The sequence below is a fragment of the Malaclemys terrapin genome, chromosome 9, assembly GCF_027887155.1.
Source record: "Malaclemys terrapin pileata isolate rMalTer1 chromosome 9, rMalTer1.hap1, whole genome shotgun sequence".
Taxonomy (NCBI): Eukaryota; Metazoa; Chordata; order Testudines; family Emydidae; genus Malaclemys; species Malaclemys terrapin.
In genome coordinates this window covers 29,088,191-29,102,566 of record NC_071513.1, presented here as the reverse complement: position 1 = coordinate 29,102,566, position 14,376 = coordinate 29,088,191, and the positions used below count along the sequence as shown (strand labels likewise).

The following is a 14,376-nucleotide window of genomic DNA, read 5'->3' as shown; positions in this document are numbered from 1 at the left end:
TCTTTAACTTGCTGGCACGAATACTGTGGGAGACTCTATCAAAAGCTTTGCTAAAGTCAAGGAATAACACATCCACTGCTTTCCCCTCATCCACAGACCCAGTTATCTCCTCATAGAAGGCAATTAGGTTAGTCAGGCATGACTTGCCCTTTGTGAATCCATGCTGACTGTTCCTGATCACTTTCCTGTCCTCCGAGTGCTTCAGAATTGATTCCTTGAGGACCTGCTCCATGATTTTTCCAGGGACTGAGGTGAGGCTGACTGGCCTGTAGTTCCCCGGATCCTCCTCCTTCCCTTTTTTAAAGATGGGCACGACATTAGCTTTTTCCAGTCATCTGGGACCTCCCCCGATCACCATGGGTTTTCAAAGATAATGGCCAATGGCTCTGCATCACATCCGCCAACTCCTTTAACACCCTCAGATGCAGTGCATCCGGCCCCATGGACCTGTGCTCATCCAGTTTTTCTAAATAGTCCCGAACCACTTCTTTCTCCACAGAGGGCTGGTCACCTTCTCCCCATACTGTGCTGCCCAGTGCAGCAGTCTGGGAGCTGACCTTGTTTGTGAAGACAGAGGCAAAAGAATCATTGAGTACATTAGCTTTTCCCACATCCTCTGTCACTAGATTGCCTCCCTCATTCAGTAAGGAGCCCACACTTTCCTTGACTTTCTTCTTGTTGCTAACATACCTGAAGAAACCCTTCTTGTTACTCTTAACATCTCTTGCTAGCTGCAACTTCAAGTGTGATTTGGCCTTCCTGATTTCACTCCTGCATGCCTGAGCAATATTTTTATACTCTTCCTTGGTCATTTGTCCAATCTTCCACCTCTTGTATATGTATTACAATAACGTTGATTTTTGTGTAAGTTACATGAAGATAGGAAAGAAGTATATTAAACTACTTACATGAGAACAATATTCAACAATACATTTCTAACTCACTGAATTTGTGAGTATTTTGATGGTACAGCATATGAAAAGGGATATAAAATGGGGGAAAAGTCATTGCTACCATAAAAAGAAGGCAATGTAGAAGTGAGATAAAATGGTCTAATGGTTTAAGCAAAGACTCGTGAGTCGGAATGCTTTTGTTCTAATACAGGATCTGTCACTGACTTCTATGTGGTCCTCAGCAAACCACGTAATTTAGCTGAATCACCGCTTTCTCAGGTATACAATAAGGACAATGACCAACTTAATTTCAGACTTACAGGTGTTGTGAGAATTAATTTATTTATAAACCTGTGAAGATATGAAAAACTACCTATTAAAACACTAATTATTATTGTTATTAAATGAAAAAAGGTGGGACATTTAGAATTAGGAATAAAAATGCAGACCACTTTTCACAAACATCAGATGCAAATGTTAAAACTGCCTACAGACATCTAATTTATGTGATTTGCCATCCCAAACAACTGACCTCAAGAACATACAGGAAGTTATTTTTAAACAATGAACAGTTCTTTAACATTTTCTCCACTATAATACCCAGCAATATAAGTTCATTCAACAAAAGGCATGTTTATAATTTGTGAGATACTTGCTTTTCTTGACAAAACCTATTATTTATTGCAAGTAACTGAAATCTCATTTCCCCTTGTTCATTACTAATAACGTGTTGGTAATTTTAAAATTGTGTTCTTGAATCGCCAAATCATAATATTGCACTGGCTGTAAATATAAAGTTCTTACTTATGTAATTAAATATGAGAGGTTTGTCATGTTTCTTTTCCTTTAGAAACATTTTATTGGTGTCTTGCTTTAGAAAAATACTCTTATTGTTTGTCTTTAGACACTTATGACCTGATACTAATCTCATTTTCTTTACGAGCTAAGTATAAATTATGACCTCATCCATCAGTCCATACTCAAGCAAAATAACCACTGACTTCAGTTGGAGTTTCACCTGAATAAGGACTGCAGGACCAGGAATGATAATTGATATGATTCAGAGAAGGAAGATTATTCGGTCACAAACGCATAATAATTTATTTTTGTTGACATTTACCAAAACTTCAAACTTAAGTTAAATTCACAGGAACACCCTGAATGTACTGAACAAAGTTACTAGTATGCATATGTAGAGTCTATTTATGCAAAACTGGCTATGTGAAGGAGCAGAGAGGTGGCTGCCAGGCACAGCAGGGGTTAAAGAAAACCTATGGGTTCAGCTAGCCCCACCCCATTATACCTGCAGCTAGTGCCAGGCCTGGAAGGGGGAAAAAAGAAGGGAGCCTGGCTCAGTTAGGGGCTGACTGGTGAAGAGGCAGGAGCTCTCGGTGTGTCTGCCTGAAGGCACAGACGCAACCTGCCTGCCAACGCAGCCACTGGAAACAAGTAAGTCTTCCCCTGCCCAGGGGAATCTACCACCAAGCCCCAACTGTGGTGAAACTGGACTAGCAGGGCCATGACCCAAACTAAAGGATTTACATAGGGAGCAGCTCAGACAACAGGTCCTTAGCCTCCCCCTCATGGCTGGGAGCAAGATCCCACACCCCTGTCTAGGGGTGTGAGTGGCCCAGGACTCTGAGCCAGGACCTGAGGGAAAGGAGGGCAGGTCCCACCCTCCAGCTCCTATCCAACGATCCAGCTGCTAGGCTGCCCAGCCATGGAAGGCCCTATCACAGGCTACAAACATGATGATAGTGAAGATCATGCAGAGGCATTAAAATTCCCCCAAAAACTTTGAAAAAACTGAAAAATTTTCTCTTCAACTGACAGAGGCAAAACTGTATTTGTATACAGATGTTATCCCATTCCGCCTCAATAATCTAAACATTGGAAGGACTGCCATTTTATTCTTTTGTAATCTGAAAAAAATTAGGTTTTTAGATTCAATATAAGTAGATATGAAATAACTTACATTATTTGATATCATAGAATATATCAATTTCTTTAATATTTTGGGACTTATTTGAATTAAGAAAGTATGATCATCAGGTTTATCAGAAGTACTGTATTTAGATATGTTCTATTACAGACCATATCACTGTATATAATTCCAAAGAAAATTGGGAACTTTCTAAAGAGGATTATGCACACTTCAGTTTTATTTGTACTACAGAATTACAAAATTGAAAGAATTTAAGAAAAGCAATTAGAAAAAAAATGTTATCATGGAGTAGTCTATCATTTGCTAGCTACATGCATTAGATTTGTGGTAAAAATGTTAGTAAAAGTGGACTATAGCTTCAGTCTGATTAACTTCCTTAGTACGCAGTGTGTACCAGTGTCAAAAATAAACATGAAGGGGAATCTCCATAATTCTTATTAATGAGACAGTGTTTCAGCATCTGATTTTATCAACCTCCCCCATCCTCCGCAATAAGAAAAGATTACTGAACTGATGGAATGCTATTTATTTATTACACCACAAAATCCCTAGTTCTAAAACTTAGCAACTAAGTCAAACTGGCTGTGCAGTGGCAATCTTTACAAAACGTGTATGATAAGTGGCAATTGCCTGAGGTGCCTCTGTGCTCTGGGTAGCAGCATTCCCATGAGTTACCTGCTGCCTGTTCTCACTCAGCATAGGACATTTATTCCTCAGGTGCTCAGGAATTACAATGATAGCACCTTCTGGGCTCTTCTGCTTTTACAGGAGATTTGGGATGAGGACTGGAGGAGTTAACTTGGGGATGTGAGCGTCCAGCCTCCCATCCACCCTCCTTCTTCCCAGGGGCAAATTGGGAATCTTGCTTCCCACTAAACTTAAAACCCTCTGCTTGTGATTTATTCCTACTAGGTGCTTGGGATTGTTCAAATTTATCTGCAAAAGTTGCAAGTTCTTCGATCGTCTCTACCTTTTTATCCCATAAACACTGTTTTACATCATCATTAGACATATTCAGGAACTGTTCCTGAGCAACCAAATCATTACTTCAAACATTGCTTCAAACTTTGTAATACCTTTTCACCTTACTCACTTATCCAGTAGATCTCTCATTTGGTTCACATAAATCACATTACTTAATCCAGCCTCTCCCTTAAGTCTTCTAAATTTTACTCTAAATTTCAGGTGTAATCTGAAACATTTTTAAAACCAATTCCTTAAATTTATCATAATCGGCAGCATCACCAATTGGCATCTTATTGAATATATCCAGACCTCTCCCAGTCAACTTTGCAACCAAAGTGGTCATCTGTTGATCCTCAGGAATCTCATGGAGCATACACAGTCTTTCAAAGGTGATGAAATAGTCAGCAATGTCCCCAGACTCGCTGTATGGAGGTGTAATGGGGCTGGACTCATCACCGTGGCATCTCCTGCTGTCTGTCTGGGGAATTAGCTCGGTTCCCAGTATGCCCTTCTCAGGTGATGTCTCGCCCACAACTGCTCCCACTTATGGATTTTTGGAGAGGTGGAGCTCTCTGGTGTAGGGATCTGTCTCTTCCACTCCATTATAGTCAGTTGATGCTTTCCCTCTTTTTCTTTTTCCTCCAGTTCTTTGTCTTTCAGTTCCAGGGCTCTCTGATGTGCTGTCTTTTGTCTGGTATTTTCTGCTTCCTGTCTGGCACTTTCTGCTTCCCGTTCTTTGTCAGCCTCCAGCTTTATCTGTTCTCGGGCTTCCTCAGCCTCTAGCTGTCTCAGTTCCATGGCTCTCTTGTGAGCTAACTTCTGCCTGGTTGCTTCTGCTTCAATTTCCATCTGTTTTAATTCCACCTGTCTCTTATGCAGTTTTTCATTTTCTTCTACTTGCAATCTGAAGAGCTCCAACTTTTTGGTAGCTTCACTTTCATTCAGTTATTGACTTTTCTGCCCCTATTTCCCATACCCAAAATAAGCAAACAGAAAATAACAAACCTGTAACCACTTTGTCTGTTCTCCAGCCAGCACACTTAAAACTCACTTAAAATCTACACCAGTGTTTCAAAGCAATAAGCTGTGCACATTACCCTGCTTGACTATGGCACTGTGACAGGTTAGACCACCACCCTTCCCACCTGATGTACTGGGGTTTCACTGAGCCCCTCCTGCTCCACCAGCCTGGATTCCCTCCCCCTGTTTGCTGAATTAGGCTCTCCGGCCTCTTGCAGCACACTACACAGATAGGGCCACACCCAGCTGCAGACACAGACTGAAATCATCTCTGTGTGATGATTCACCCAGCACTCATGTGCACGTGCCTTTTGGGGAATAAACCCAAAATAATACTGTCTTGCGCTGTATAAAAAGATTTGCACAGCACAAGCTCATAAAAATTCGCCCTCTCCCTCAAAGTGAAGAGAGATATGCATAACTTCTTACCTTCCCCAGTTAGAAATTTCACAAACTGGGTTTAATAATAAACAAAACAAAATTATTAACTATAAAAGGCAGATTTTAAGTGATTATAAGGGATAGCAAACAGGACAAAGCAGATTACTGAGCTAATAAAACAAAACACACATACTAAACTTAAGTTCTTAAAGAGACTGGTTTCAAGAAGTAATTTATTACCCTACATGTTATTTTAGGTAAGTTGCAGAGTTTCAGTACTTAGAATTGCAGTTATTTTTCTGTCTCAGTCTGGACTCACTCCCGCCTTGCCCTTCAGGTTAGTTCCTTTGACCCTTCAGGCTCTTTAAGCAGTCCTTCTTCTTGGTTAGGCAATGGAGGAGAGTCCAGATTAATCCCCTCCCCAGCCTTGAAAAGGATTTAGCTAAGGCGGGAAACCTTTGTTTGATTCCCATATGCCTACAGAGGAAAAGTTCCAGCAGTGTCCAAGGTAGTATTTTGGATTAGGTGACAGGACCACCTGACCTGGTAGTGTCACAGCTATGTCCCATGATACCTCTCAGGAAAGAGAGAGATTAGTATCTTCAGAGTTCTATTGTTCTTCTTAAATGGGTCATTCAGGAGGATTGTCTATTGTCTGGTGGGTGTTCCCCCCAAGTACACACACACACAGTTGTAATTGTTACGTAGGTAATATTCCTAACTTTAGAAACCAAAATGGTAGATGCATACAAATTGGATAATCACATTCAGTAAATCATAACCTTTCCAATTATATCTTACATGAGCCATCTTGCATAAAATATATCTTAGTTATGCCATATACATATCATAACCATATTTCCATGAAGAATATGGGGTGTCGTCACAATATGCTCTAAGAATTATTTTAGGGACGTTCTATGGCCTGTGTTATGCAGGAGGTCAGATAGACTAGATAATCACAATGGTCCCATCTGGCCTTGGAATCTATTAATCACTTAAAAATTCTTCTTGCCAAATTTATCACATTGTCCATGCCTCATAATACTATATAACCTGAGGTGGTTGAAAAGAAGAACTAAACATACAGTAAATTCTAGGAACAAAGGTGCAAAATGCATACATCTGAAATATTCTAGGTATTTCTGTTATTCTAATAAACAATGCAACTTTCCTCAGTTGACACGAAGTACTAGATTACTATGGCTAGTCTGTCAAAGCCTTTACATAGCTGCACAGGGGAATAGGGGTAAATGAGGCTGCCATTATTCTTTTGCTAGGCCCTCTGCTCTGATTGTGACTTTGGCCATGATGGGGAGAGCCAGGACTCTTTCAAGCAAGTGGGGGAGGGGAGGTAGAGAAGAAAAGCAGGAAGTGGGAGGGGCTCAGACGTCCTCTTTCTTTCAGCCCACTTGCCAGCCAGAATAGCTCAGGGGGAAAGCAAGCTGCTCCATGGAAATGAGCGCAGTAATTTACTCCTCCCCCAGAGCATAGGGTGCCCAGGGCCACTCTGCAGATCTCTTGAAAAGATATAGAGATAAAACTTGTTGAATGTGTTCTGAGAGTTGAAGATGGTGTATTTCCAGTTTTATATAATCTTCTAAATTAGCATATCTTATTCATTTGAAAATGGTTGTATTAGATGCTTTGAGACTTTTGTTTCATTAATGCCAACATTAAGAGATGAACATGGCATCTGACTTCCTAAAGGATTTTGTCCTGTCTAGAAAGAATCTGATGGTTCTGTAGACAACCAGTCAAAGCCATTGGGACTCTTGAGGATGAGCAGGTTTAGGCAAATAGTTTTTTGATTGAAATTGTAAAGAGAAACTACTTTTGGCAGGAATTCTGGGGTAGACCTGAGTACTACATGATGTGAAGAAAGTTAAAGAAAAAGGTGTTTTGATACAGAATGCAATCAACTCACTGACCCTTCTGGTGAAGATGATTGCATTTTAAAAAGTAACCTAGATTGAAAGAGTCAGAAGGGCTTCCAGATATGATCCACACTCCTGGAGGTTCACTCTCTCAAGTTACAATCTGTCAACAGGAATTTGACTGGATCCTGCACTTTTGGACCCTGCACATTAAGATAGTCTTTGAGGTGTAACTTCCCAGGAACAGATAGAGGCATCTCTTGTAGATGAGAGAACCAGAGCCAGTAGAGAGCTATAAGAATTCATCTTGCCCTACCTCACCTGATTTTATTGTCTTTTCTGGCACAGAAAGTCAAATCATGTATCAGATGGCCAGTCCATCTGAATGAGATGTAGGAAGGTTGCAAAATATTTCTTCTGGTGTCTGGAGCAGAAGAGATCCATTTTTAAAAGATATTTTGGCTCAGTTTTAATGGTGCCCCACCAGAGGAGAAACAGATAAAGAGAAAACAAGGAAGCTGGAAAAGAGGAGAGGAGTAAGTGTGATCCCTATGGCTCTCAGATCCAGCCGCTGGAGGCTTCTCAATTCTGCTGGAGGAGACCACTTGCCTTGATGTAAGAGCAGTGCTTTTAAGATACACTAATTCAGCAGCTGGTTTTTCAATTTCTAAGTTAAGGGTCATAAAAAGACTGCAAGGAATGGCCCTGCCAACAATCCAAAGAAAACAATGAAGTAGAGATAAGTAGAGACATCTAATGAACAATTTCTGGTAGGTCCAATTATTCAGTCCTAAAAGAGATATCAGAATTAAGGGGAAATTTTACTATGTCATTTCATAGCTTAAGGGGAGTTATGACAAAATCAATTACTATAAGATGGTTCTCTCTCCTGATTCAAAAAAATGCTCAGTGACCTAGAGCTTTAATGCTGGTGGGATAAATCCCACCTTCAGGTTACAATGCAGTATGAGAAAGTTGCTGACATACATAATTACCATTGCAATCTCATGGAAACAAACTACCTCAGACATTTTTAGAATCCTCATTTCTTCCTTTGGGGTTTGAATGGATTCACTATATAAGCTATTAAATTGTCAACAGGGTACTGGAGGACCAAAGGGATTGATGATGAGAAACAGTCCTCTATGTACGGGTCACTAGTTCATATTTGGCTCCAGCTGGTAGTGACCAATAGCCATTGCCATCTCATAGCTGTTTTAGTGGGCCACAATGAGTTGATGGTCTCAGTCCAATTCTTAGTGGATAGCTTTATATATAAAGCATCCATATATTCAGCACTTTTTACTTTAAGGGCACTCAAGATGCTACATTAGTAATAAAATCCATCTCTCTACATTTTTATAATTTTCATTCCTATGGTATCTGAGCACCAGATGCAATGCAATACTCCTGATACAATACAAGGTAAATGATCATAAAATAGAAAATTTAAAACCAAATAAAACATCAGAAAGTTGTCATAAAAATGACCATCACCATTAGGACCAATTGTCACACTTTCGGGCATTTTCTCAATAGCAGCCAATAAGTGAATGGAAATAAAATCTGAATAATTAGAAATTTTCTTTTCTGACTACTAGAAATGGTTCCTTTTGGTCTGGGAAGAGACAACATTGGACTAAAATTTTAGAAGTTTAAAAAACAAATATTTTAATGGTACATATCTGAACATGAGCTATTTTCTTTTAAACTTGAATAGTAAAAGCTATTACCAGCAAATTTTGACAATCATAATGAATAAATATGGTTTAGGACACTAGGAGTACTATACACTGTGTCCTCTTCTGATAATTCTATCCTTTGAAATAATCATTTTTATATTTCATAGTCACTTTATAACATGGAAGACTGTGACAATTTCATTAGAGTAGGAAGGAATGATGAGTGTATTTGGCAGTGAAACTTAGTGATTCAGTGTAGTTGCTGGTTATTGTGTTTTAAATACTGGGAGATCATGGGATGGGCACTCCTAGTTAGGTATGTTTTAAAAATGGAAATAAATAATTCTTTCAAATGGCAAACCTTCTACTGAGAAACAAAACTAACTTCCAAGAACAGTATTACTATATTTGAAGAAGGTGTGGTATTCTTAACTATAATGACCCATTTGAAATTTGCAGTTAGTACCTTTTATTAATCAAGTTTAAAAAATAATGGGTTCCTTGAAACTTTATAAAATAAACTACCTTTCTGGTTACTACATTTCTGAATCTGTTTCTAGTTTACTCATTACAAAAATATGCAGGGTCTGCACCAGAGACCAAGTGAAGCTGGTCTTTAGCTGGTACTGAAGTTCTTTCTAAGGGTACGTCTACACTTACCTCTGGGTCCGGCGGCAGGCAATCGATGTTCTGGGATTGATTTATCGCGTCTGGTTTAGACGCGATAAATCGATCCCGGATCGATCCCGGAAGTGCTCGCCGTCGACGCCGGTACTCCAGCTCGGCGAGAGGAGTACGCGGCATCGAAGGGGGAGCCTCCCTGCCGCGTCTGGACCCGCGGTAAGTTTGGACTAAGGTACTTTGAATTCAGCTACGTTATTAACGTAGCTGAATTTGTGTACCTTAGTCCGAAGTGGAGGGTTAGTGTGGACCAGGCCTAATGCCTGAGGGACCTAAGTCAGTCCTTGTGCTGCCCTTAACTGAGGTAGGATGAGGCAATGTCTCCCTCTTTTTATTGCTAGGTATCTCAGATGGTGACCTGTGATTGTGCTTTTTAGAAGAGTGGTGCTGAGCCCAACCCTGTCAGCCTGTGAAGAAGATTTGAAATCAGGAACTGTAAAGGAATGTTTTGAAGCAGCTGGAATCCTGGTACTGGCTGCAGAGCCAGTGCTTATCATGGCAATTCTGGAGGAAAACTGTTCAGATCTGGGCAGATTTTGGGTATGTCTTCACTACCTGCTGAATCGGCGGGTAGTAATAGATCTATCGGGGATCGATTTATCGCGTCTCATCTAGACATGATAAATTGATCCCCGAATGCGCTCCCCGTCGACTTGGGACCTCCACCAGAATGAGAGGCAGAAGTGGAGTCGACAGGGGAGCCGCGGCCATCAATCCCACGCCGTGAGGACCCGAGGTAAATCGATCTAAGATACGTCGACTTCAGCTACGTTATTCTCATAGCTGAAGTTGCGTATCTTAGATCGATCCCCCTCCCCCCCGCAGTGTAGACCAGCCCTTTGTTTACCCAGATTAGAAGTGGTTTCATAGACTTGTCCAGAAGAAAAAGTTTCAGGAGAGTCTCTCTTGTCTGTTGTGGTTTTTTTAAAAAATGATCAGCAAATTGAACATTTGTCTATGATGTGCCCCTTACCAAGGCAAAATAAACATTTTGAGTGACAGTCATTGAGGGTCATACCTGCTTCACATGAGGTGTGATACTTAGAATCTGCAGTGTGTTGTTCAGTCATGAAGGCTGAAGAAGCTTGGTAACCAAAAAACAGAAAAAACAGTGCTCAAATAGAAACTTAACAAAAAATCCTATACTAACCCAAGTACTAAACTAGTCTAAAGGAACAACCATTTACAAAACTTTTAAAATTCACAAGTGCACAAGAGTAGAAACACTGCTCACAGTTCCATCTCATGGTCCAGGTGGTAAGAAGGAATTGAAGGATGTTGACCCTGCTCTATCTTTTATGCAGGTGAGTGGCATAAAGGAGTGGTCCAACGGACACTGCTGATGGACAATCACTTGTAGAAAAAACAAACATTTTCTGATTACAAGGGTTTCCTTCAACACCAATTACACAATTGCTAAGAAATGTGAGATGCTGGATATTTTCCTTCTTATTATAGAAATATATATTCTTCATCATAAGTCTCCTGGGAATCTTCCCCATCCCCCCACTACCTTAGAGAGACTTAGCCCTGGTCTACACTAGGGTGGGGGATCGATCTAAGTTACGCAACTTCAGCTACGTGAATAATGTAGCTGAAGTCAACGAACTTAGATCGACTTACCGTGGTGTCTTCACCGCGGTAATTCGACTGCTGCCACTCCCCCATCGACTCTGCTTGTATCTCTCGCAGCGCTGGAGTACAGGAGTCGACGGGCGAGGGCGAGGGGTCGATTTATCATGTCTAGACTGGACACGATAAATCAACCCCCGCTGGATCGATTGCTGTCCGCCAATCTGGCAGGTAGTATAGACATACCCTTAGAGTAAAGTGATTTAACAGATTCTGTCCAGGTTCTCTTATTTTTAAAGGTTCATAGTAACGAAGGACAATTTGTTGTCAAAAACATTATTTATACACATCACACTATAGTAGAGTAAAATGGTTTGTAGGCTGTATTTGACCCATTGACTAAAATATTGCATAACGTAGTAAGTCACCCGGAAAAAAACAAAATCTGATTGCATATAATCACAAAACATAATTGCTTCACAAAGGAATATAACTAAAAATAACTACAAAATACATCAAGGTTTTTTCTGAAGCTTAGCTTACAACCTATTATGCTGCTTGAGTGATTTCAAGACAGCAATATAAATTAACAAAATATTGCACCTTCTGCATATTTTGAAAGCAGCAGCCTGTGAATCAGAACATAGAGAATATCTGATCACTGAAAGGCTCTCAAAGCAACAGCAACACACACACACACACATATGAACGGCAAAGATAAATAATTTACGATGGAATCATTTATGTAATAGGAAAGCTTATACAATATGATGACTTTAGTGTGGTAAATTTCTTATTTCAGTCTAAGTAAAGATTCAAGTTCTGCAACACAAAGCTGTAAAATAATACTGGAAAATATAGTGTACTAATATACAATTTGTAAAAAATACCCTGTGCTAGTCATTGTTAGATTTCTAAACTATAAAGTCCCTGACAGCAGTTCACAGTGATTTTTATCATTTCTTTTTTCAAATACATACTGTGCACAGAGATGATAGCTTGTTTTCTAACATAAGGCAGCATCAGTCTTTCATTATAAATAATTAATTGTCAAACTCTTAAGGGACAAAAAGTGGTACCAGCTTTGTTTTTCCTTAGTATTTTAACCTATTAAAAAGCATATAGCTAATACCTTAAAGAGATAAACATATATAAGAAGTTAGGGCAAATGCTGCAAAGAAAATTTGACTCTACTGCTAACATTTGTTAGTTCTTTCACAATAAATATAAATCAAAATCAGCTCAAACTACCTATTGAATAGGTCAATAAGAGCTTCTTTAACTCTCTTTCACCTCACACATGCATCATTTTTTCCTAACAATGTTAAAGAATGCCCTTTATGTAACACAGCTGACAAATAGCCTTTAATCTTCTTGACAGGATCAGTTCATTCCCTTAGTCCATTGAATTCAGTCAGTAAATCTGGGGTTGCAATGTGTATGTTTGGCAGACATGTTACAGGAACAAGCCTCTACAGGAAACAAATACACAGTCTTAAATGTGAATGGTATTAAAGTTTTCCTAGAATACCAGTACTGTGTATTTCCACTGTAATGTTAGTTACCTAGAGGGCATTGGAATCTACAGCATGAAAACAATAGAATTCTGAAGAATTTTAGAGAGGCTGATGTGTCTTGGAAATTAAAAAATAAACTGTATTTGGAAAAAATTAATTGAGTAAATCATTGGTTTCCTCTGGGCCAAATTCAGGCTCCTATGTGTACTTCCCTTCAAACTAGTGGAAAAATTTAACAGGGGAATGCCAGATCCAGTACCATCATTGGTGGTATAGTGGTAAGCATAGCTGCCTTCCAAGCAGTTGACCTGGGTTTGATTCCCAGCTAATGCAATGATGTGATGTTTCCTCTGCTGGGAATTGGTTTAATTTAAGTCAGTTTATCAATGGAATGAGAGAATTAATGTCCCAAATCCCAGCAGGTCATTGAACACACAGTGGAGGAAGAAAGGGGCAGGACTATATGGTGAGCTGTTGGAGTCATCCTTGTATTACAATGTTAAGGGGGAGAGGGATAGCTCAGTGGTTTGAGCATTGACCTGCTAAACCCAGGGTTGTGAGTTTAATCCTTGAGGGGGCCACTCAGGGATCTGGGGCAAAATCAGTACTTGGTCCTGCTAGTGACGGCAGGGGGCTGGACTTGATGACCTTTCAAGGTCCCTTCCAGTTCTAGGAGATAGGATATCTCCTATAATTATTATTTATGTTACTGTTGTGATACAGGTCATAGGGGAAGGCGGTAAAGTAGGAGGAAGTATATGCATTCTTGCTTCTCTGTGTGGGAAACACTGTTCCAAAAATGTATTCCCTTTGGAGTTCTGCTCCACGCTAAGTCTCTTTCATTACTTTCTTTGTGTTTCTGACACAACTCAGTTGTGAATGTAAAATCAGTCCCTTCTCTTCTAAACAACAAACATAAAAATAATCGGATTCAGAATAAAGTCAGGATATAATGATCTCATTGTCATTTTTATCTTTTGATTTTGACAGCTGTGTTGGCTCTCCTCCTTACTGAAGTTTGAACTTTTCTGGAAGTTTGGAAGTTTGGGGTCTTGTTTTCAAACTCTCTTCATGGCACATTTTATAGACAAATGGCAAGTCTTAAAAATACAGAGGGACTATATGTCAGAATTCAAATCTCTCGGGGATAGCTGGTTGCATGGCAATGAAATTATCTATGTCATACCTGTCAAACAGCTACAATGAAAAACCAGGAGATAGTTTATTCCACTTGCTTAATATGGCTGCTTCTCCACTAGGCCCAGAATTCTATGTGATCACAGGAAGAAGAGAAGTGTTTTGACATGTCTGCATATGTCAAACATACATGTGTCTGTCTGAATATCAGTTCTCTGAATCACAGACTTTCACCTAAACAATGAGGAGTCTGGTGGCACCTTAAAGACTAACAGATTTATTTGGGCATAAGCTTTCATGGCTAAAACCCTCCACTTCTTCAGATGCATGGAGTGAAAATTACAGATACAGGCATAGATATACGGGCACATGAAGAGAAGATCGTTACCTTACCTCTTCCTCCACAAAAGCTAGTTGGGTTTTATTGTTCTCTTTGATTCGCTTTTCATCCCACAGGATAGACAGAGTACAACATACACCTTGTACCATGCAGGGCACACACTTTTCTATGCTACTGAGAATTTATATCTATGCCACTCTGAGACATACAGTCTGTGTTCAGGTCATCAGTCTGTCATGTCTGCCTTCTGAAGACCCACATAGGGGAAGTACTGCCCACGTGGCCAATTAAGGGTTAATTAGTAAATGTACACTGGGTCTAATAAAGGTCACCCAGGTTCAGTTAGAGATGGCACTCCTGAGGAG

General features: G+C 39.9%; 1 protein-coding gene and 1 non-coding gene across 2 annotated transcripts in view; one reads left to right on the top strand and one right to left on the bottom strand.

The window, feature by feature from the left end:
- LOC128843372 (connector enhancer of kinase suppressor of ras 2-like) overlaps positions 1–14,376 on the bottom strand; it is a 530,962-nt gene that overhangs the window by 14,418 nt on the left and 502,168 nt on the right. The window lies entirely within an intron of this gene.
- Positions 12,796–12,867, top strand: TRNAG-UCC (transfer RNA glycine (anticodon UCC)). The gene has a single exon. It is a non-coding gene; the product is annotated as a tRNA-Gly (tRNA).